Source organism: Cebus imitator, unplaced genomic scaffold (assembly GCF_001604975.1).
Source record: "Cebus imitator isolate Cc_AM_T3 unplaced genomic scaffold, Cebus_imitator-1.0 Scaffold530, whole genome shotgun sequence".
Lineage (NCBI taxonomy): Eukaryota > Metazoa > Chordata > Mammalia > Primates > Cebidae > Cebus > Cebus imitator.
This window is the reverse complement of record NW_016107845.1, coordinates 350,506-373,371: the sequence shown is the minus strand read 5'-3', so window position 1 is coordinate 373,371 and position 22,866 is coordinate 350,506. Positions and strand designations below refer to the sequence as shown.

The 22,866-nt window shown below is 33.3% G+C and overlaps 1 protein-coding gene across 2 annotated transcripts in view; it reads left to right on the top strand.

Annotated features, from left to right (window-relative positions):
* LOC108293303 (protein eyes shut homolog) overlaps positions 1-22,866 on the top strand; it is a 377,364-nt gene that overhangs the window by 148,966 nt on the left and 205,532 nt on the right. The window lies entirely within an intron of this gene.

Sequence of the window (22,866 nt, the reverse complement as noted above, 5' to 3'; positions counted from 1 at the left end):
AGTATAGTGCTTGAATTGTTGCCTCAGTAACAGTTTCAGCCATTCAGTTAATAGTTTTTTTTTTAAACTGAGGCTAGGTTATTGCACATGGCATAACCAGTGAATCCAATAGTCGTGAGCCTATCGAACCAACTTCTTTGCCATAAAATGAGCTGCATAATTTCAGACAATGTTGTATGGATTATCATGTTGATGGATGTATTATTTTGTAAACCTTAACTTAAGCTGTTTAGGAAGGTCCCATGTGTAGAAAATCAAACCCATATTCACACAGTTTATCAAGTCTGCTATGGATTAATGACTTGCGTTTCTAGTCAATGTATTTAATTGTAAAAGTTGTATGTCTGGTCTCCCTGAGTAACAGTGTGATAGCAACGACTCAGTGTCGACTTATGCTGGCAAGTCAGACATAGACTAGTGGAAATAACTTAATCAGTCTGGTTTGGAGGGCCCACCATGACATTTATGGCTTTTTTGTGCTAACACTGGGGTGACCTGAAAAGAAACTGAATGCCTTTTAAAAGGTGTATCATCTGTTCTGTTGAAAGGTGTGATCAATGTAGTGCTCAGGGATCTATTCCCTGAGAGGATTACACTTCCCTATCATGCTACTGAGTTGTCCTGTGTGGGTCTATAATGAAGAAGATATACAATTTTGAATTGTGCTATCATAAAGCAACCCATGTGTGAGTCATACTCCAGTATATTTCTCCACCATTAGTTAGTCAAAAGAAACCTCCTTTGGTGAATATAGTGTGAGTTAGGGAGGTGATATAGGTGTCTATAATTTATAATGCTTTCTAGAGTTCCTTGAGTTTGACCAGAATATACTACTCCTACACTACAATAGGTTGTTGCTAAGACTGACCAACTTTATGTACCTAAGGACATGTACCTCATTGAAAATCATTCTGTCCCATGGACTGACATTTACTTACTATGGTCCAGTAACAGACATGGAAATTTTTTACATGTTGAGGAGGAAAAATGGCTTAACCTTTCTCCAGAAACCTAGGGACTCATCTCTTTGGGTTCCCCAAAAGTCCACATACACTCCTGTTCCAACACAAATTCCTATAGCTTTATAAAATATACAAATTATTTGGGCTGAGTGTTAGAGAAGATTAAACTGCCACCTGGACTTTATGCAGTGCCCTCTCTTTATTTGGTTTCCACTCAAGATTAGCAGCCTTTTAAATAAACTAAAAAACAAAAAACAAACAACAACAAAAACAAAACAACAGGTTGGAGAAGTATTTCCAAATGTTTGCTAACTACAAATCTAAAGAGACTTATGAAGTGCTGTGCATTATGCCTAGTGATGAGAGGAGAGAAGAGTGATGGCATCTTTTAATGTAAAAGAGATATCCTAAGATGTTTCAGCCCAAAGGACCTCCTCAAAATTTTACTTACAATTGGCCTCTGAATCTTCATGTTTTACACCTGCTGTGGTTTGAATTTTTTCTGTAAATATCATGTACTGAAAACTTAATTCCCCAAATCATTTGTTGATGGGATTTAGATTTGGTGCCATTACAAAATAGCTGGGGTTAGATAAGATCAATAGAATGAGGCCTGTAATGGGAGTGGTGGCTTTATAAGAAGAGGAAGAAAACCCTCAACTACAATGCTATTGCTGTCTCACCGTGTGGTACCCTTCACCCTGTTATGACATGGTAAGAGGGCTCTCACCAGATACACCTCCCTGACCTTGGACTTCTCCGTCTCTAGGAACCAGACCTAAATAACTTATTTTCTTTATAAATTACCCAGTCTCAAGGTAATGTATACTTACAGCAAAAGGAAATGGACAAAAATGCTTCCAACTCACTGCCATGTATGTAATTTCTAGAACAATGAAGACATTTCTTAATTTGTTATCAGTAGTCTAATTAAGAGAATATAATCTATACATGAGCTATTCGTGAAATTCAAAAATAACCAAGACTTCTGAGCTACTCTGTTAAATATAGTAGGAGCACTCATTGCCATAAGGCAATACTGTAAAGATATACTATTTTCCATTTCTTCTAAAAGTAAGCTGTTTTTGATACTTCCTGTTTATGGATATGGAAAACAAAAGATTCACTAATTAGTAACTTCATGCCAAATACCAGAATCTGTGTTGCTCATCTCCACTAACAATCACTTTGTTAGATTAAGTTCTTTGAGAAACAAACAATAAGACAAGATCAATCAAATCTTTTATTAGAGAGATGTCTGTGAGAGTAATTGATGGTGGGGGAAGGGAATCAAAGTCTGGGAAAGCTGGCAGATCATGAGTTCAGTTGAACTTTCAGGTTTGAATGGATGGTCAGGGACTTGGAAGTGACTTGATTGGAAAATCAATGTTGAGGAGCTCTGGGAAGTGGTGTGCATAGTAGACCTTTCTTAATGGGCAAATAATGTGAAGATATTTGTTTTTCATCCAGATGCTTGCTAAACAGTGACCTCTGCAGTGAATGATTACAATAATCAAGTTGATAGGTTGACTTTTTCTGTGGATACCAGTCATGTTTCCCCAGTTTTTTTAGTGACTTCTCAATGGTTTTATTGAGTCCCATCTTCAAACGCTATCAACATATGATTTTAAAGAGTTTAGAAACCACCATGGCACATGGATACCTATGTAACCTGCACATTCAGCACTTGCATCATAGAACTTAAAGTAAAATAATAATAATGGGAAAAAAATGGGTTTAGAAAAAGTGGCCATGGTGGCAAGGATAGAGATTATGCGTGGGCCCAGCAATGTGGACTTCCATTCACCATGGTCGGCCTGGCTAAAGCCATTGCTCAGTGTCCAATCTGCCAGCAGCAAAGAGCAACATTGAAGGCCTAACATGTCACTCAGAGGTGATGAGCCAGGTTTCTGATGGCAGGTTAATAACAGGAAAAATTTCCATAGTAAGAGAGGCATCACTTTGTTCTTGCTACATTTGGTACATTGGATATGGAGTTGTATTCCCAACATACAATGCTTCTGGCAGAAGTGTCATCCATGGGCCTACAGAATACCTTTCTATCATCATGGTATTTTGCACAACATTGATTCTGACTGAGGAATTTACTTCATGGCAAATCAAGCGTGGCAGTGAACCCACACTCATAGAATTCACCAGTGTTTCCATGTCTCCCACCATCCTGAAGTAACTGGTTTGATAAAACAGCTTGTGTTTTGAAGAGCTGGTTACAGTAGCAGCTAGGTGACAGCATCTTGAAGGGCTGGGTAAAGCTTCTGTAGAAGGCTGTGTATGCTATGTATATATGAACTGTTTCTCCTGTTGTTAGGACTTATGGTCCAACATTTAGGGAGTGTAAATGAAAGTGGCACCATTCACTGTTACTCCTAGTGAACCACTAGCAAAATGCTTACTTCCTGTTCCTGTAACCTTGTGCTCTGCCAGCCTAAATCCCTTAGTTCCAAAAGGGAGGATGTTTCCACCAGGAGACACAACAATGATTCCCTTGAAATGGAAGTAAAGATTGCCATATGGCCATTTGGACTCCTCATGCCTCAGAACAAACAGGCAAAGAAGAGAGTTACTATGCAGGCTAGGTTGATTAATTCTGACTGCTACGGGAAAGTTGGACTTCTATTTCCACACTAGCTATAAGGAAGAGTGTGTCTGGAATGTATCATTGAAAGACCCTTGTTCAGCAAATGATCTGTATGGAGAACTTGTTCTCTCATAACAGACTATTTCTGACGTAGCTATACAATTTCCACTCACCTGCCATCTAGCAGTATATAAACATTTAAACTTAAAAAATATTTTTAAATAAAATTGTGCATATTTAGGGTATACAGCACAATGTTTTTACATAAATACACATAGTGAAATGATTACATTAGACCTCTGGACTTATTCATTCTACATAGCTGCAACTTTGTACTCTTTGCCCAACATCTCCCTAATTCCTCACTTCCTCATCCTTCATAATGACTGTTTTTCTCTCTGTTTCTATGAGATTTTCTGATTTAGATTCCACGTATAAATGAAATCATGCACTATTTTCATCTCGGTGTCTGGCTTATTTCGCTTAGCATAATGTCCTCCAGATTTACCTATGTTGTTTCAAATGGCAGGATTTTCTTGCATTTTTGTTGTTGTTGTTGTTGTTTCAGGCAGAATAGTATGCCATTCTGTGTGTCTCTGTGTGTGTGTGTGTGTGTGTGTGTGTGTGTGTGTATACCACAATTGATTTTTTTAACTGTCAAATAATAAATGTTTTTATAATTTACAATACGAAGTTTTGAGGTATGTAAATCTTGTGGAATGACAAAATGTAGGTAATTAAAGACTGCGTTAACCCATAAAGCATGTATAAGATGTTAGTAAAAAAAAAATCATAGACATTTAAAAAAAATCATATTTAACAGGACTGCTCATGGAGTTTGCATGTCATATGAAAAGAAGTGTTATTTTTTCTTTTGTTAATCTGTGTATTTGAAGATTCTATTTACATTTAATTTCACATATAATTCCCACAAAATAATTAGCTATTAAATCAAAAATTGAAACTGAACACAAAATGTGATATCTGACACTTAACTTCATTTTGGTGTTTTGTTGTTTTCTTGTAATTATAAGTAAATGTTACACTAAATTATTCATAGAGGATCAAGGAAATAGTTAAAAGGCAGAATTAGCCATAAAATGTGAAAAGTTCAGTTATTATAAAAATTTTCAGATGCATTAGATTTTATAGCACGTCTGCACAAAAGGTATCAAAAATGTGTAAATACAAGGAAAGATAAAATTAAATGAAATACATATTCAGTAACTTTCAGAGATTAAACTATATACAGAATATGAAAAATACATAATAAAATTAGCATATATTTTGGAAGCAAAATGCATTGAAATTCTTAAAATATTTATGCTTGTATGTGTTTTGATACAAAAGTATGCATAAATATTTCAAAACTTAAGAACACTACACCCCAGCCTGGATGACAGATAAGACTCTCTCAAAAAGCAAACAAGTCACCTCTAACCCAACCCAAACACAGACTTAAGGACAATTCACACAAAATACTTTTACTATTTTATTTTAACATACAGGCAGTGTCTCACTTTGTTACCCAGGCTGATCTTGAGCAACTGTTTTCAAGCAGTCCTCCTGCCTCAGCCTCGCCAAGTGCTGGTATTACAGGCATGAGCCACTGTGCTGGCCCTCTAATTTCTCATTTAATTTACAGCTATAAAAAATATGTTCTACTATTACAGAGGAATATAAAATTCATTTCAGAGATCAGAATATAAAGACTGTTATTTTCAATTTACCAGAAAATTACTCTATAAACTTTAGATAAATAATTCAAATAGAATAAATCTAAAGCTGACATAATAGATTTATATCAGAGTATTTTTTTAGAAATAGTAAATTTTTTGCAAGGGCTAGGAAAAGTATAACATGTCACTAAGACTTGATAGAATTGTAATAAATATTAAAGCTGATTATTTGTAAGAAGAGACACACAGGAAATTTGAAGGTAAAATTCCTCAAAGTCTGAACAATAAAATTATTTATGAGTATAATGAATTACATTATCATTTATTTACTTGTATTGTTGACTATTAATCAAATAAAATATTTTTAAAGCATCTGTTCTATACCAAGAACTCTGCAAGACTTTGGGAATATTTTGATGAGTAGGAGAGATTAAAATCTCTACCCTTCATAATTTGAGGATTCTTAATACGGAATTGCATTAATCAAAAATTACATGTACAGTCCTCTATAACTCTGATAAGTATGATAAAAGAAGATTGGAGAAGTGGATACTTTAAATATAGCCAATCAAACAAATTACTTCCTTCCAAAATAATGAGACCTAATTCCATAAGAAACCACTCTCTGAGTTCCAAATTAAGAGTCCTTTACTTGCTGGGAACCGAGAGATGGATAATGCTCAAAATTCTCTCCACCCGGAGGAAGGGGCTTGATTCCCCTTTATACCTTGATTTAGGTAGGGGAGGGGGAGCCTAGCTGAAGCAGAATTTTACAGAAGCAGAACAAGCAAGTTAGATGAGGAAGCTGGTAATCAGGGGGCAGGAGGTTCCCAGGATTGTTGGTTGCTACGGGTATTTCCATACAATCATCGAGGGGAGCAGCAGGGGGAACTTTCCATACAATCAATTACCAAGGAGGGTATTCACAATAATAGGTAGACTTGCCAAGCAGGATGCGGTTAAAATGGTTACAGGTACTGTGAACAGTGTGAACCACTCTTAATGGTTCAAAGCTTTGAGTGCAGCATGATCCAGTAATGCACCCGAGGGGGGGCTGAGGAAGGTAGGGAGAGGCTAGAGAAGGCTTGTTAGGTTTGCAGCTAAGATGAAGTCACTTAGGCTAGCAATAGCTAGGTTATTACATATGTGTGTATATATGTAATTGTACCTCTGCAATAGCACATATGACATAACATTTTTACTTACTGTGTTTCTATATTCTGTACTATATTTTGAGAACTTCCACACTGTAACTTCAAATTTCCTTAGTGTCTAGCACAAGGGCTATTTCTCAAAGGGACTCATTGTATCTTAAAGAAAATTGGCCAGTTCAACCTATGTCTTGTTATCTTAGGAATATCCTTGTTACATTGATTACAAAAAACACATTTTTTTAATGTCTAGAACTAGAAATTTCGTGGAAATCAAATTGAGTTTATTTCTTTTAATCATATATAAATTATTTCTGTATCTTATCTGATTTTTAAAAATACAGAGACCAAATTCAGAAGTATTGGTCCATATGTTTTCTGAGTTTTCAAATTATAAAGAAATTCTTTTACCAGTACACATTTTGCTACATAACACAATTCTTTTATTTTGCATAGCCAAAATAAAATAAAAGTTTATCTAATATGCACAATAAAGCGTAAATCTATAAAGAGTAAAATTTACGAAGACTGAAAATCCATATGTGGTTTAGAAAAGTATTGAGTCCTGGGCAACATGGTGAAATCTCATCTCTACCAAAAAATAAAAAAATTAGCCAAGTGAGATGGCAAGCACCTGTAATCTCAGCTACTCAGGAGGCTGAGATGGGAGGATCACCTGAGCCTAGAGAGGTCGAGGCTGCAGTGAAGTGTGAGCACTCCACTCCACTCCAGCCTGGGTGACAGAGAGAGAACTTATCAAAAAAAGAAAAAAGAAAAAGAAAAAATAGCTTTATATAGTTATTATATTTTTGCAAGTTTTCTTGGTCACCTAACCAAGCATATTATAACAATGAATGCAGAATAATAAAGATGGAAACAATTAACTATGTTATTTCATGAAAAACAGCTTATTCAATGACTCATTAATTCAATTATGAATTTAATACTCTACAGATATTTATCAATTATGTACTATTTGACATGTCTTTGATTACCAAGTTAGAAGTTAAAATATAATGTTTAAGGTAAAATCGTATGTCTTAAATATCAACACATGGTAAAAATTTTATTTAACTCGCCAGTTGAGGAAACTAGCAAAATGTTAAAACTCATTTAAGGTTTAATTTGTGGCCACCACTGCCACCACCACCACACACACACACACACACACACACACACACACACACACACACAGAGCAATTATGTATGTTGAAATGATGCAAAACTGATAAACATCTACAATGCAGTAATCATTTACATCTCAATTAGACACAAACTGCATGTCAATGGCCAAGAATTATTAGCATTATTAATGGTATTCTACAATTTACAGAATTGTAAAACAACTCAAACACAATGAAAGAGAGAGATATACCAGAATGATGTGGTCAATAGAACATACAAGAATCATTTTTCTTCATTTCAAAGAATCTCAAGAATTTTTTTTCTGGCATGGACATTACACATTTATATGGTTTGTCTCTGCCCCCACCTAAATCTCATATTGAATTGTAGCTCCCATAATTCCCACATGTCGTGAGAGAGACTCAGTGAGAGGTAATTGAATCATGGGGGCTGGTCTTTTTTGTGCTGTTCTCATGATAGTGAATAAGTTTCACAAGATATGATGGTTTTATAAAGGGAAGTGTAAGATATGACTTTGCTACTCCTTTGCCTTCTGCCATGATCGTGAGGGCTCCCCAGGCCTGTAGAAATAAGCCCATTAAACCTCTTTCTTTTATAAGTTACCCAGTTTTGAATACGTCTTTATTAGCAGTGTGAGAACAGACTAATACACACATATTGCTATATTTATAGCAATGAACAAAAAGAGACAATTACTTTTGCCCTTGTGGGGGTTTATATTCTAAGATTAAGATGTTATCCCATTTTTTCCCAACCTAAAGAAAATAAATAAAAATAAACCTTCTTGATTAATGTTTTCACTAAATATAGGACATACATATTTCAAAATGTCTGATTCCTTAGATAATGTACATGGAAACCTGTAACACTTGAATATATTGTTGAACATTTACCTTGTGTTGGCCAATTTGCTGTACTAGTGAAATACACACACAAAAAATAAAACGTATTCCCTGCCCTTTTGAAGAAGAAACGAAGGAGGAAAGTTGGAGGTGAAAACCATAATTTTTATAAGATATGGGTAATGCTGCTGATTTTTCATAATATGTTTCTTAATTTTATAAAAGTAAAATTTTTTCAAGTTAGTCCACTCTAGGACAGTAATTATGGACTCAGGCACTGGTAACAGATGCTTGGATTTAAGTTTGGATTCTGCCAAATACCAGCTGTAAGATGCTGGAAATATTGCTTCTCTGAGACTCATTGTCTTCATTTATCAAATAGGGGTAGTGATGTTACCTCTTAAAGTTGTTGTGAGATTTAGATGTGTTAAGTATGTTAAAGAAGGGGTGTCTGTTAAGAACTATGTTGTTAATTATTATCCTTAGCTTTTTGTTTTATTATTTTTTTCTATCTAAACATGAAGATTGTTGAGTGCAGGAGATACTTTTAAATCCATGGGAACTCTTACACATAGACCATGTTTTGAGTTTAATTTGTACTCTCCTGCCTCAAACTTACACTGTCAAACTTGTATATTCTTGATTTTTTTTATTCCCTTCCATGATTAACATCTATAATTCACAATAATGGTAATAATCTGTCATTGGTGTTATGTATGACTGTAGTTGCCTTTACGCAGTTGAAAGAATTAAACTGTAATTTCATAATGCTATTCTTAAATGTTAATTTCTAAATGTAAAATTTATTTATGTTCTTTTATTTTAAATGTTAGTTTTATTTTGAGAGAATTTTTGAGAAAAGAGGTGTTAGTAATAACTTGTGCCTTTTTACATCCTTGTGCCTTTTTACATCCTCATGTAAAATGGACATGAATATTTGTACTAATTTCAAAGACTGTAGATTAAAAGAATATAACATACAAAGCCCTTAGCATAGAGCCTGATGCAGATTAAACCCTTAATAAAATGCTAACTCTTTTTCTGACATCTTTAAGAAATTATCTCACTCTATACTGAAAATTCTATTTGTCTATTTCTCTATATTTTCTCCTGAAACATAAACTACCATTCATGCTTCTACTATATCATATCAGTCCTAACCCTAAGCAAGAATTTTAAAAGTTGTCTACATGTCATAATTTCTCCTTTCATTTTTAAGCTCCCATTTGTAGGGACTTTAAAGCTATCATACTTAAACGTACCTAAATAGCTATGAGGATTATCAGTGGTCTTTGTCCAACTATAGGCCTGCACGCTTAGAATTAGACAGATTTGCATGGGTAATCTTGCTTATAGAACATGTAGGTATATAAATAACAGGTTTCCTCATATACATAGGCAGGGAACCAATTTGTCACATTATGCAAAAATTAAACTGCTGAGAACCTGCTATGTGCCAGAACTATTTTAATATATATGTTCTCATTTAATAGTTTCAGTATCCTTATGCTTTATACATTTCTTCTTTCTTCCCTTCCTTTCTTTTTCATTCATTTTCTTCCTTTATTCACCTATTCTATGAATATTTTTCAGCCTTAATATGTGCTAGGGTATGTGGATTACATACATAATATTACCCAGAAGAGCTTTAGTATATTGAAGAAGCATTCTTATAATTAAAATTGCTTTACTATGTAATTTTTATACTAACAGTATCTGTAAGGCATATGAGTAACTGCAGGTAGTAATGTCTAAGTGTAACAGAAAGTTAGGGAATAATTTCACAGAAATGGTAACCTGAATGTGACCAATATATTATATTAGAGTGACACACTAGGTTATGAATCCTCTATTTTAATTTATCACATATACAAGTTATATGATTTTAGATTAGTTCTTTGATTTTATTTTATTTTTATTTTTTTATTTTTAGACAGAGTCTTGCTGTGTCTCCCAGGCTGGAGTACAGTGGCATAATCTCAGCTCACTGTAACCTCCAGCTCCCAGGTTGAAGTGATTCTCCTGCCTCAGCCTCTTGAGTAGCTGAGATTACAGGAGTGTGTGTTATGTATGTTATCATATCTGCCTATTTTTTGTATTTTTAGTAGAGATGGCTTTTCGCCTTGCTGACCATGCTTGTCTCGAACTTCTGACATCAAGTGATCCCCTGTCTCAGCCTCTCAAAGTCCTAAAATTATAGGCATGAGCCACCACATCTCTCCTGAGTTATTGGATCTTTTTGACACCAATTTGACTTATCTGTAAATTGGTAACAATAGTACATACCTGGGAAGACTCAAATCACAACTGAAAAAAATTTAGCTAATCTAGGTTAGGGCATGTGGATTCCACAATACACATTGAATTATAAGCAGTTTGCCTGTGTGATAAAGCACATGAAGAGGCATGTAGATAGGAGATGAAGCAAGCAAAGAGAAGGTTAGGTTGTTAATCTTAGCTCACAGACAGTTGAATATTTAAGTCTGATTTCTATACTTTAGGAGCTCTGATGGACTTTTATCTTGTAAAAATATTCTGAATACATATCACAATTCCATCTATCTGCCTGGCTCTCTCTTTTCTCTCTCTCTTAAACACAATGCATTTACATTAAGAAGTTAATAGTTTTAATTAATAATTTTCTCTGGTTTAAAATAGAATTACTTACACACTCTTTAAAGAATAATTTCTCCCTAGTAGATAAAAATGTATACCATTAGTGGGATAAGAAGCAGGTGTGTTATTTTCCTACAGCTCTTTTAAGTAATGTCATGCATAATGTATTCTTAGTGCAGGAAAATAAAAGAAACATCTTCTAGTTACTGTTTGTCAATTTTATTGCATGACTGTGAGAATAGAATTGGAATCTCTGTAGGTAAAACTTAAAAATGAATAAATCCTTAAGGAATTGGTAAGAAAGTGTCTCCTATTTAGAAATTCTTCACAAATTAACACTGGCTTTAAAGTGTTTTAAGTATACCCAAAAATGCTTTTGAAGTTCAGCCTCAAAAAGAGCAAGAGGCAAATAGAGACAATTATGTGCATCATCAAACACTGCACCATATTTACCAATGGAATAAAAAACATTGAATGAAATAATTGCCTGGAGTGATATTGTTTTACAATTAAATAAGAACTTTCTAAATTAACAACAATACATAAGCATACACACACACACACCTTATTCTGATACATCTAAATGAATGAAAATTGTCACAATTCAAGTCTTAATCACTGAAAAATTTTTAATATTAGAGATAAGGATGTGTCAGAGAAAAACACACCAAAAATAAGGTCAAAATCAAAGGATTTCAAGTAAGAATAACAATGGACTTTTACATCAAAAAAACTGAAAGAGATGAAGAAATACCTTCCCTACAGGAAAATGATCTTCAACCCATCACTATATCTTCAGTTAAAAAATAATCAAAAGTATGAATCAAATGATGCTTTTGAGATATTTGAAGTTTTAAAAATGTGTATCCCATTTCCCCTTGCTGAGAGGACTATTGGAAAATGTTCTTCAGCAAAATGAGAGATTATAAGAATAATATGTGTGGTCCAGGAAACAAAGATCCAACAGAGAAGTGAGGCAATAGAAATAGGCAGAAAGATGCTGATAGAAGGATTCAGATGTATAGCTGTGCTACCATCTGGAAAGAAGTAACTTCACATTGCAACATTCCAACATGGGAGTCTACGGGAGGGAAACAAACAAGTAGACAGAAAGGAATTGCTTGCTGTATTTCACCATATTGACAGGAGGCTTATATTTAAGTTTGAAAGTACCGACAAAAAATTATTAATTGGACACCGTCAAATGAAAATCTTCTCTTCTGTAAGAGCTACTCACCAGAAAATAAAAATTTAATCCACAGACCATTAGAAAATATTTTCAAGTCGTATGCCTAGTATAGAATTTTGATCTAGAATATGTAAAGCTCTCTAAACACTCAATTATACAAAAACAGAAAACCCAAATAACAATAGGAAATATATTTGAACAGTTATTTTACCAAAGAAGATATGAAGGTGACAAAGAAGGGTTAAAAAATGCTTGACATAATTGGTAATTTAATGAACCACAATCAAAAATATGGTAGGATGGCTGAAGTTAAAAAACTACCCATATCAAGTGTTACAGATGATATAGAGTAACTGGAACCCTAAAACATTTTTGATGGAAATGTGTAATTGTAACACAACTTTGAAGAACATTTGGCAGTTTCTTAAAAAGTTAAATATGCACTAACCCTGTGAAGCATCTGTTTCACTCCTAGTATTCATATATGATCAATGAAAATGCATGTCCACACAAAGACTTGTACTCCGATGTTCAAAGTTGCCTTATTTGTAACAGACAATATCTAAACAAGTCAAAAGTTCATCAACTAGCAAATGAATAAATAAATTGTGATATATCCATAAAACAGAATACTAATCAATAGAGGTACTTATGGTAGTTGTACGCAAATTATTTTTCTTGAATATTAGAAGCCATTAATATTTCTAAAAAACCCAGTAGAAGTTAGTAAAATTCAATGTTGAATTTCGGTTATAGCTCTGACAAAAGACCTGGAAAATTACATTCTCAATCTCGAAACAGAAAAAAGAGTACAAACTGGAAATCATTGACTATTCTTGGACACACCAGAAAACTGAGGGTTCGTGCCAAACTGCCATTCTGACGTTTACATAGGTAAATACAGACTATTATAGCAGAGATGTTTAATTTGAAGTAGAAGTCACTAGAGACCTAAACTGGGATGAAAAATTAAATGGTAATTTAAATGTATTGCTGAAGACTAAGTTTGGATTAGTGTGAGGGAGACTCTCCTGGGGGCTACACTACAGTCTTAGGTACGTCCCCCCACTTTCAAAGGCTTTTTCTCCAGGATTTTTCTCCAAGTTCTCACTGTAAAGATCTGAGAATAATTCGGTGGAATCCAGGGCATGGGGAGGGGAAGAGTTATTCTTTTTAAATGAACCCAGATTGTCTTCTAACAAAGGTCTACTCTCCAGTGGGGAGAGTTTGGCCGGAGTCATGCCAGGACTGTAGCAAGGGCATGTGTCATACTCCAGCCTTCTGTATACTTCCTATCTCAATTAGAATGGAAAATTTAATAAGAAGAAACATTTCTGCCGGGCGCGGTGGCTCAAGCCTGTAATCCCAGCACTTTGGGAGGCCGAGGCGGGTGGATCACGAGGTCAAGAGATCGAGACCATCCTGGTCAACATGGTGAAACCCCGTCTCTACTAAAAATACAAAAACATTAGCTGGGCATGGTGGTGCATGCCTGTAATCCCAGCTACTCAGGAGGCTGGGGCAGGAGAATTGCCTGAACCTGGGAGGCGGAGGTTGCGGTGAGCCGAGATCGCGCCATTGCACTCCAGCCTGGGTAACAAGAGCGAAACTCCGTCTCAAAAAAAAAAAAAAAAGAAACATTTCTGAAGGCTACAGCCTAGAGACACAGACCAAAGAAAAGACTGAGATTTAATTGGAAGATCATAGACCATAGATCATAGATTATATAATTTCCCTCTTGTATACATTACCATCAAACCAACAGAGCCTCAGTACCATAAAAGACGATTGCTGAAAGCTGCAAGCCATAGACATTCTCTGTAAAGGAGTACTTAGGAAAGTCCATAGAAAAGGGACGTCAAAGGCAGACACTACGGGAATTTGAAATCAAGCCTTAGATAGCTTTAGGTTCAGAAAATTCTAAATAAAGCCCAAGCCCTGCCTCATTAACACAGATCCTCACATTAGAGGCCTGTTCTTCTCAGTTCCTATTACCCAATATGGTATGTTTGAATTTCAACAAAAATTTGCAATGCATACCTAAAGGCAAGAAAGAATAATCTGAAGAGACAAACTAATCATCAGAACCACATTCATATATCACAAAGATGTTTTAACTGCCATATACATAATTTAAAATAGTTATGAATATGCTAAGAGAGCTAATAAAAAGGAATACAGAATGCAAGAACAGATGAGTAAAATAAATGGGGAGATTGAGACACTAAGAAATAACTGAAAGAAAATGCTAGAAATAAAAAATAATACCATAATAGAAATAACAAAATACCATTAAAAATAGAAATTTTAAAATGTCATTGATAGGTTCATTAGAGAATGGACATAGGTAGGAAACTAAGGAAATCTCAGTAGGCTTGAAAATATATCATGGAGATTTCCCAAACTGAAACTCAAAGAGGAAAAAAATAAAATCACAGCAGAATATTTAAGTACTATGGGACAATTTTCAAAATTGTATTATGTATTATTGTAATATTACAAGGAGAAGAAGGACAACAGAGCTGAAAAAATATTTGAGAAAATAATGTCTGAGAACTTTCCAAAACGAGTGACAAACAATTCTCATTTCCTGGAAGTTCAGGGAACATCAGGCAAAATAAAGTACAAAGATAAAAACAAAACAAACAAATGATTCATCTAGGCATGTCATATGCAAACTGCAGGAAATGAAAGACAAAGGAAAAGTCTTAAATGAAGCCAGAGGGGTAACAAACACTTTATACAGAAACAAGGGTCAGAATTACAGCCAACCTCTCACTGGACACTATACAAATAAGAATAGTGCAATGATATATCTTTCAAAAGAAAAAGCCCACTAACCTAGAATTCTATATGTAGTAAAATGATACTTTGAAAGTGATGAAGAAGTAAAGACATTCTCATACTAACAAAATCAGAGATTTCAATGAAGGCAGACATGTCATGGAAGCATATTGAAAAACAGAGTGAAATAATATAGGCCGGAAACTCAGATCTATATGATGAAGACAGTCAGAGAAGGAATAAATAAAGGTAAAATAAAATGCCTTATTTCCTTTTTATTAATAGACATAGATACAGAAATAACTTCAAAGTAATAATGATAACCGTATATTGGGTGATTGTAGCATATGGGTAAGTGAAATAACAGTCATGTCAGAAACTGCAGGAGGGATAAATTAGGAATACTCCATTACAAGGTACAGTTGCTACACATGAAGCAGAATACTGTTATTTAAAAATTAAATTAGTTAAAAAAGGATATTGTGGCTGGATGTGATGGCTCGTGCCTGTAATCCCAATACTTCGTGAAGCTATAATAAGAGAATCACTTGAAGGCAGGAGTTCAAGACCTGGGCAACATAGCAAGACTGTTTCAAAAAAAAACACTACTCAACTAATTTTTGATAAATAATCAAATGTAATTCAAAGGCAAAAGTATAGCCTTTTATTAATTGCTTTTGGAAGAATTTGATATTCATATGCAAATAAAATGAACATAGGTATTGACTTCACAACTTACACTATCCACAAATATTAGATCAAAATGGATTATATACCTAAATGCAAAACACTTAACTACAAAAGGTCTAGGAGAAAACATGGGATAAAATCTAGATGACTGTGGGCTTGTCAATACATTTTTTGATACAACACTGAGACCATAATTTATGAGAGAAAATGGAAATTTGGGCTTTATTAAAATCAAAATCAGATCTGAAAGTGACACTGTTAAGGGAATAAAAATACTTTAGGAAATATTGGCAAAACGCATAACTGATAACGGATTTTTATCCAAATGTAAAAGGATCCTTAATAATAACAATAAAGGAAAGAATGAATTAAACATGTGCATAAGATCTGACTAGACAATTCAACCCCCAACATATATAGCTGGTAAATAAGCACATGAAAATATGTTCAACCTCATTTGTCATTAGAAATCTGAGCAAGCAACAATGTGATACCAGTTAATACCTATTTAAATGGCTAAAATCCAAAGAATCCACACTACTAACTGCAGGCAAAGATGCGAAGTAATGATAATTCTTGATTAATTGCTGGTAACTTTTTTTTTTTAAATGGTACCACCACTTTGGAAAACAGTTTAACAGTTTCTTCCAAAACTAAATAAATATGGTTTATTATATTCCGAAGAATTAGTATGGCAATGGAGATGGGATTAAGAGTAGTGGTGAAACTTGACAAATACTACCTCAAGACAAGTAATCAAGGTTAACATTAATGATGCCTAGTTATATTTAATATGATGTGATGAAAATGACACTTTACTACTTCTTCGAGTAAAGAAGATTTTACTTCTGTGGGCTTTCTCCCCAATACATATTTCTTCCATCCAACAATGGAAAAGAAGTGAGATGATGAATCATAATTGCAGGCTCTTCTTCCACAAATACTTAACCCAGTAGTCCTCAAAAACGTCAAGGTCCTCAAAGCAAGGCAAGTAACAACCAGGAAGAGCCTAAAAATATATGACTACTGTATGTAATGTAGCAGTCTGAATAGTATCCTAGAAAAGAAAAGGGGGCATATTATAAAAACTGAAAAAGTCTGAATGAAGCATTAAGTAAAATTCATTAGTTATTACACTAATATTAACTCATTAATTGTGAGAAATGTATTATATGAATATGAAATGTTAAAAATCATAGAAAATGGACAATATGGTATACATGAGAACATTCAGCACTCCCTAATAATTTCGTAAATTTAAAACTCTGCTCAAATTTTTAAAAATTATGTATTTAAAAAGTTAATATAATAAAGATCCATGTGCAGCGTTTTCGGGAATGTAAGAGTTCCACTTCTTTGAGTTAATATCCAAAGTATGATCTGGGTGACATGAGTATGATTACTGGATCACATGGTAAGAGTACCTTTAGTTTGGTAAGACATCCTTATTCTATTTGTAGCACCTTTATTCATAATTGTCAAAGCACGGAAGCAAAACATTTTTGTCTATAAGTTCCATGTAACCTTTGGCTTTTTGTATACTTAAGCTATGTTAATTTTAATGAAAGGTCAATGTTTAAAAACAAAGAACCTTTTTTTACAGAAAGCTAAAACATGTAGACAATGGCAAATAAGTTATACTTCATTTGAAAAAATTTAGTAATCTATAAAATCATATGTGGAGTAAGGAAAAGGAAGTACAAAATAAGGCATAATTTATTTAAAATTTTATTTTATAAAACCAGCTCTGTTTTTAAAAGAAAATAATAATGTTGGTAAAGTTATGATGCTATTATCTCACTCATTTCTGTTTAATGATAATATTTTCCCCCTCCAGGTAATGGCAAAGTTGTCTAGATAATATATTTTAAGGCAAGTTTATAGTGTTACAAAATGATTCTAATTTCTTAGAGCATATTTTAATATGTCAATAATAATCTTTATACATTTTATAATGTCATATATGAGATTAAGTATTTTGATAAAAATTTAACCACAAGATAAAGAAAAGTTAATACAAAATTTATAATTGCAATCGAAATGATAGTTCTTGAATAGTAAGTCATTTATACTCTATATTCAGTGAGTTACCAAGCGTCATTCATTCTTTACTCAAATTACAATATATTGCTGTTTCTTTCCATTTCTTTACCACTTTTAATCCAGATACTGTAGACCAACTGGATTATGGCAGCTATAATGTGTTTTTCTTAAATGTAGTTTTTCCTCATTACAATAGAAAGTATTCTGGAAAAAATATATTACCTCTGTCAAAAGATAGGAACCACGATTTTGAAAGAGACGAATAATAAAACCTCAATGTAATCATTTATGCTCTCATTTTAATCATCTACAAAATAACAATAACAATTGCTGTGATAATTCAGATTGAGATGAAGACTGCGTATACCCCCCCTGCTCCTCCCACACAAAGGCACATGTATACACGGACTCTCAGTGATATAGTATATTATGGTCAATTATTTTCTAGTCTAGATTACTTACATAAAACCGATTTCATTTCACAGAAGACAGACTCTGTTTCTAATAAGTACTCATTAATACAGCCATTTAAAATTTCTGTGACCCACTCATAGAGCATGTGAATTAAAAAGGAATTTTAAAATAATGACATATTAAATTTAATCTTTAACCATTTAAGCATGTTAAAAAGCATTATAAAATTATACATTTGTAAGTAGCTGTATAATGAGCAAAACAAAAAGTTCTGACCTTCCCCCATCCTCAAGACTAACCTATGATGCACTTCATTCTTCAGCTCATCTGTGACGCTCAGTCTTGCCGCTCTTTCTACCTCCTGACATCACTGATCCTGCACATTCCCTACAATCACCTCATTCCTTGCTGTTTATTCAGTGTAGGATTATATAAATCTGAGAGACAGAAATAACATGATTTCCAGGGAACTAAATGAAGGTACATATTTGCCTATTATTTCTTCTTCAAAAAGCGTCTTCTGTGAAGGCACTTGTAGAGCGATTGATGCTCAACCTAAGTCTGAGTGTAAACACAGCTTTATGAAGAAGTTGATGTAATAAATGCGATTTTAACTCTATTTTGGCAGCTTGTTTAATTACTTTTCTTTCTTAGACAATTTTTTTCAGAGTTTTCTAATTTGATTTTTCTCTCCCTTAATCCCGCCATATCGCTAAAATCTATCTGCTCTTATAACATCGACTAACCATTTACTGGGGTTACCACCATTATAATCATCAAATATCGTAAGCTCATCTCATAATTTACAAAAGTGCTAACTCTAAAAATTCTGAACTTTTTTCTTTGTTTTTTTTTTCTTAACAAAATGCAAGGATAATTTGAGATACTTTTTACCTGTCTCTTGAATATTATTGTTCTCCAGCATTTTCTGGCATCTTTTGCCTGAGCCACTTTATTTAATCCTATTCCTTACTGGCAATCACGTAAGGAATTTCTCCTAAATTTTCTGTCTCCTTTGCTTCAGAAGCCTAACAGGATGTGCGCATGTTTCTACAAGATGGCAAATGTGACTGAGAGTGTGTGTTTTGCAATCAGGTCAATACATACACCACTGCTTATTGATTGTGTGAGCTTGGGCAAGTCCTTACTCTTTCTGTGCTTCAGTTTTCTCATTTTATTTTGATTTTTTACTCTTTTTATTTTTATTTCTTTGGACACTATGCTGACTTAAGTTTTCTCATTTTTAAAATGGGGCCGTGACTATTTACTTCACAGGGTCATTGTGATAAGCAAGACAGTGTACTAAAGAAGGATTGGTGTCTCCCACATAGTAGCTGCATAAGCTATCTGGTAAATCAGTCATTACTCCCTTAAAAATAACGAATAAATCAGCTGTCTCTTCTTCATTACTCAATCTCAGTTTTATTTTTAAAATTTACCATTTTTTTTCCCTTTTCTAGTCTTCTTGCTAAACTGTTCATCCTCCTCACTGCTGGTAGCTATAGTAGCATTTCTGAAACACGCATTTTCACTCCCCTCCTATAATTTTAGTCAAATCTGTGATAGGTAAAATTTGCTGTTTACTTTTTAGAGTACAGGCATAAATTATGAGAACGTTTATACATGGTAATTTTTTTTCTATTTCTAGTTTTCCTCTTTGTATATAGTTTAAAAGTACAACATATAATTTGTACAAATAAAAAGCTACTTATTGTGGAGGTCATACTTCTTAAAGAAGTGAAACATGAAAAATATTAGGTGTATGGAATCAACTAAAAGATTTTTAAAGGCTTCCACATTTCATAATATTGTATATTGATTGAAATAAATTACATTCATTATCTCCAATCTTGACTCAACTATCTTTAATTGAATGCCTATTATATGCCAACTATTATGATGAGCTTGTTCTATTAAAATTATTTTATATAAAATGTATTTGTTTAAACCTATATCCTTATTTTTTTAAAAGATGTCATTTAAGATGACAGCTATTTGTGAAAGGAAGAAATACTGTTCATGTTTTCTTAACTACTGAATTTAAGTAGGGCTTTATTTCTTGGAATAACCTAACTACAAAGCTACTATAATAGTGATACAGTTCATATTCATCTGAAATTACACATATTTTCCTGTGAAATACTTTCCTGGGAACATAACCAGCCAATTGAGGTTATGGTAGGAATTATGTGCAATGCTGTCTATGGCTCCATCATAGTTCTGGGTTTCTGGAATTCTTGTCTCAATAATTTATAGGATATTAATGGTAATATCACATGGGATAAAATTACTTCCAGGTTTTAACTCTTAAACACACTATCATCAATATGTGTGTTTAGAATTGAGGAGAATGCCATTTGGCTTGCTATTTTGACAGGGTTTAAAGAATGTCTTTATAAATGAAAAGCTGAGACACATAACATCATATCTTTTAAGTCAAAAATCACATCAACTTTTTCAAATTTATAATGTTTATATTACTCTGTTCCCAATAAAATCCAAAGGATTTTATATTCACTATGTATAGATACAAAGTGACTTCATAGATGTTATTCTGTTGTGGTATATATTTTTTCCTTTGCTGCTATTTTTATATATTTAAATTTGCAGAAGGCAGAAATGCAATGCATCAAGCCACTTTCTCTTTGAAAACATAAATGCACAATAATTAGAGACCTAGAGTGTTCTAAGAAGCATGGGATTAGCCCCACAATAATGAGAGCTCACATCTGCAGTCAGTCTAAAAATGTCACACAGACCTAATTTTGCTTCAATGCAAATGTAATTTGTTTCTTTGCATTTACATGTGGAAATAAATTAGTGACTGTGTTTAACTCATTTGCTATTTAATCTTTATTGTATCCTTTTCAACTAAGCTACTGGGAAAATAATATACCTGTGTAGGTTCCTACTACTGTAAATTTGTGATTTACAGGTACAAAAGCTTTTCAGTATTACCTAGTGATTCGCAGTTTTCTCTTGTGGTCATAAATGTATGTATAATTGATTTCTGAACATGTGTGCTAGCAATGACTCAGGTAGATCTTCAGTTGAATGTATGCATAAGTGAATCAGACTTCTTCCTCTTCTTTGCTGTGGTATTGCTCTATCTGGTCCTCCTGGATTTTATTCTCTTTCCTTAGGTCAACAGTCTTGGAGATGTAGTAATTATGCCATTTCAATATTTATGGACTCCACCACTGCTATACTTGTATTACCTCTGTACTAATCAGTCTTCATTATTGTTTCACTAGATTAGTGCTGTTGTCTCCTCCACAAGCGTCTCAATTCTTTTAATTCCACTCACCAATATGTTCCTCACTCTGAAACTAGACTAATGGTATTAAAACACGGTGATCTCTCAGTGTAGCTGACAGGTTCTTCAAAATTGTGACTTTAAGCAAAACGACATGCAGCATGCTGGTCGTCATATAACATTGTTTTATCAATGTCTTTTCACTGTAATATTGAAGAGAGAAAAATTCTGATTTTGACATATGTTGTTTTGCTTCAAGTCACAGTTACCAAGAACGTATGGAGAAAGTTAAGTGAGGATTTAATTTTTTTTGGTTGTTAATCACCTATTTGAAATCTTCATTGCTCTCAGATAAAATATGACCTTCTTTACCAAGAATGGCTGCTCCTTCTTGATATAATCTCTTCCTAAATCAAGTGCTTATCTTTAATTGTAATTCCTTTTCCCTCTTTAATGAGAAAAGTTCACTTCTCTTACACACTTAAAGGCATCCAGTGTCACATTCATCTCAAAATCTTTAGATAGATACTCTCTCCTGGAACATTTTTCCTTTGACAATTTTCCCAGATGATTCCATTTCATCATTTTAGCTTAGACTTTGTTTCCTACATTGGATAAATGTCCTTGCTACATGTCTCATAGCCCTCTAGACTATTTTGTTGATAGTAATTTAATGTTGTTGCTTGTCTGATGATCTGTCTCCTTCATTGGGTTCTTAATTCTTTCCATTGATACTTCATTCCAACTGATCATTGATGAATCATTGATGAATCCTAGTACTGAGCATATTGCCTTGCACATAGATTGAGCTCAAATATACATTTTTAAAGTATTTCTTTAAACTTTTAGCAAGATTAATAATTTAAATCTACTAAATTAAGATGATTCATATATTTGAAATTAACATGATTATGTAGAACATTTAGTTCTGTAGAAGTTATATTCTATCTTTCTATATGCATATTTGTGTTATGTCACATATACATTTATATTTTATTGATTTATAATATGTAGAACTGAAATTACAAAGAGGTAATTTACAATTCAAATTTGATTTCTGCCTGATCTAGAATAGCCATTAAGATCATTAACATATTAGACTTACCATAAAGATTTGATATGAATTAACAAATTATATAATGGCATAAAATAATTTATTTTAACAACATTTAATTGATCTTTATGGTATAGTAGAAAATGCTCATATTTTAAATCTGAAAAATGTGAATTTTAATACAACATATGCCACTTAACTGCTGGGTGAAATTGTGCAATAACAAAAAAGCTACTATTTACTGAGTAATTAATATATGTTTACATAGTCATTCAATATTCAATAACAACTTGTTAATTAGATGTAATTTTCCCCAGTATACCTATTTAAAAGTGGAGAGAATTAAATCTCTGATTGCCTAAGGACATTGAATGAATGAATAACATAACTGAGATCCAAAGAGCATGTTTTTTCACTGACGTCATTTACCTTTCCTCTCAA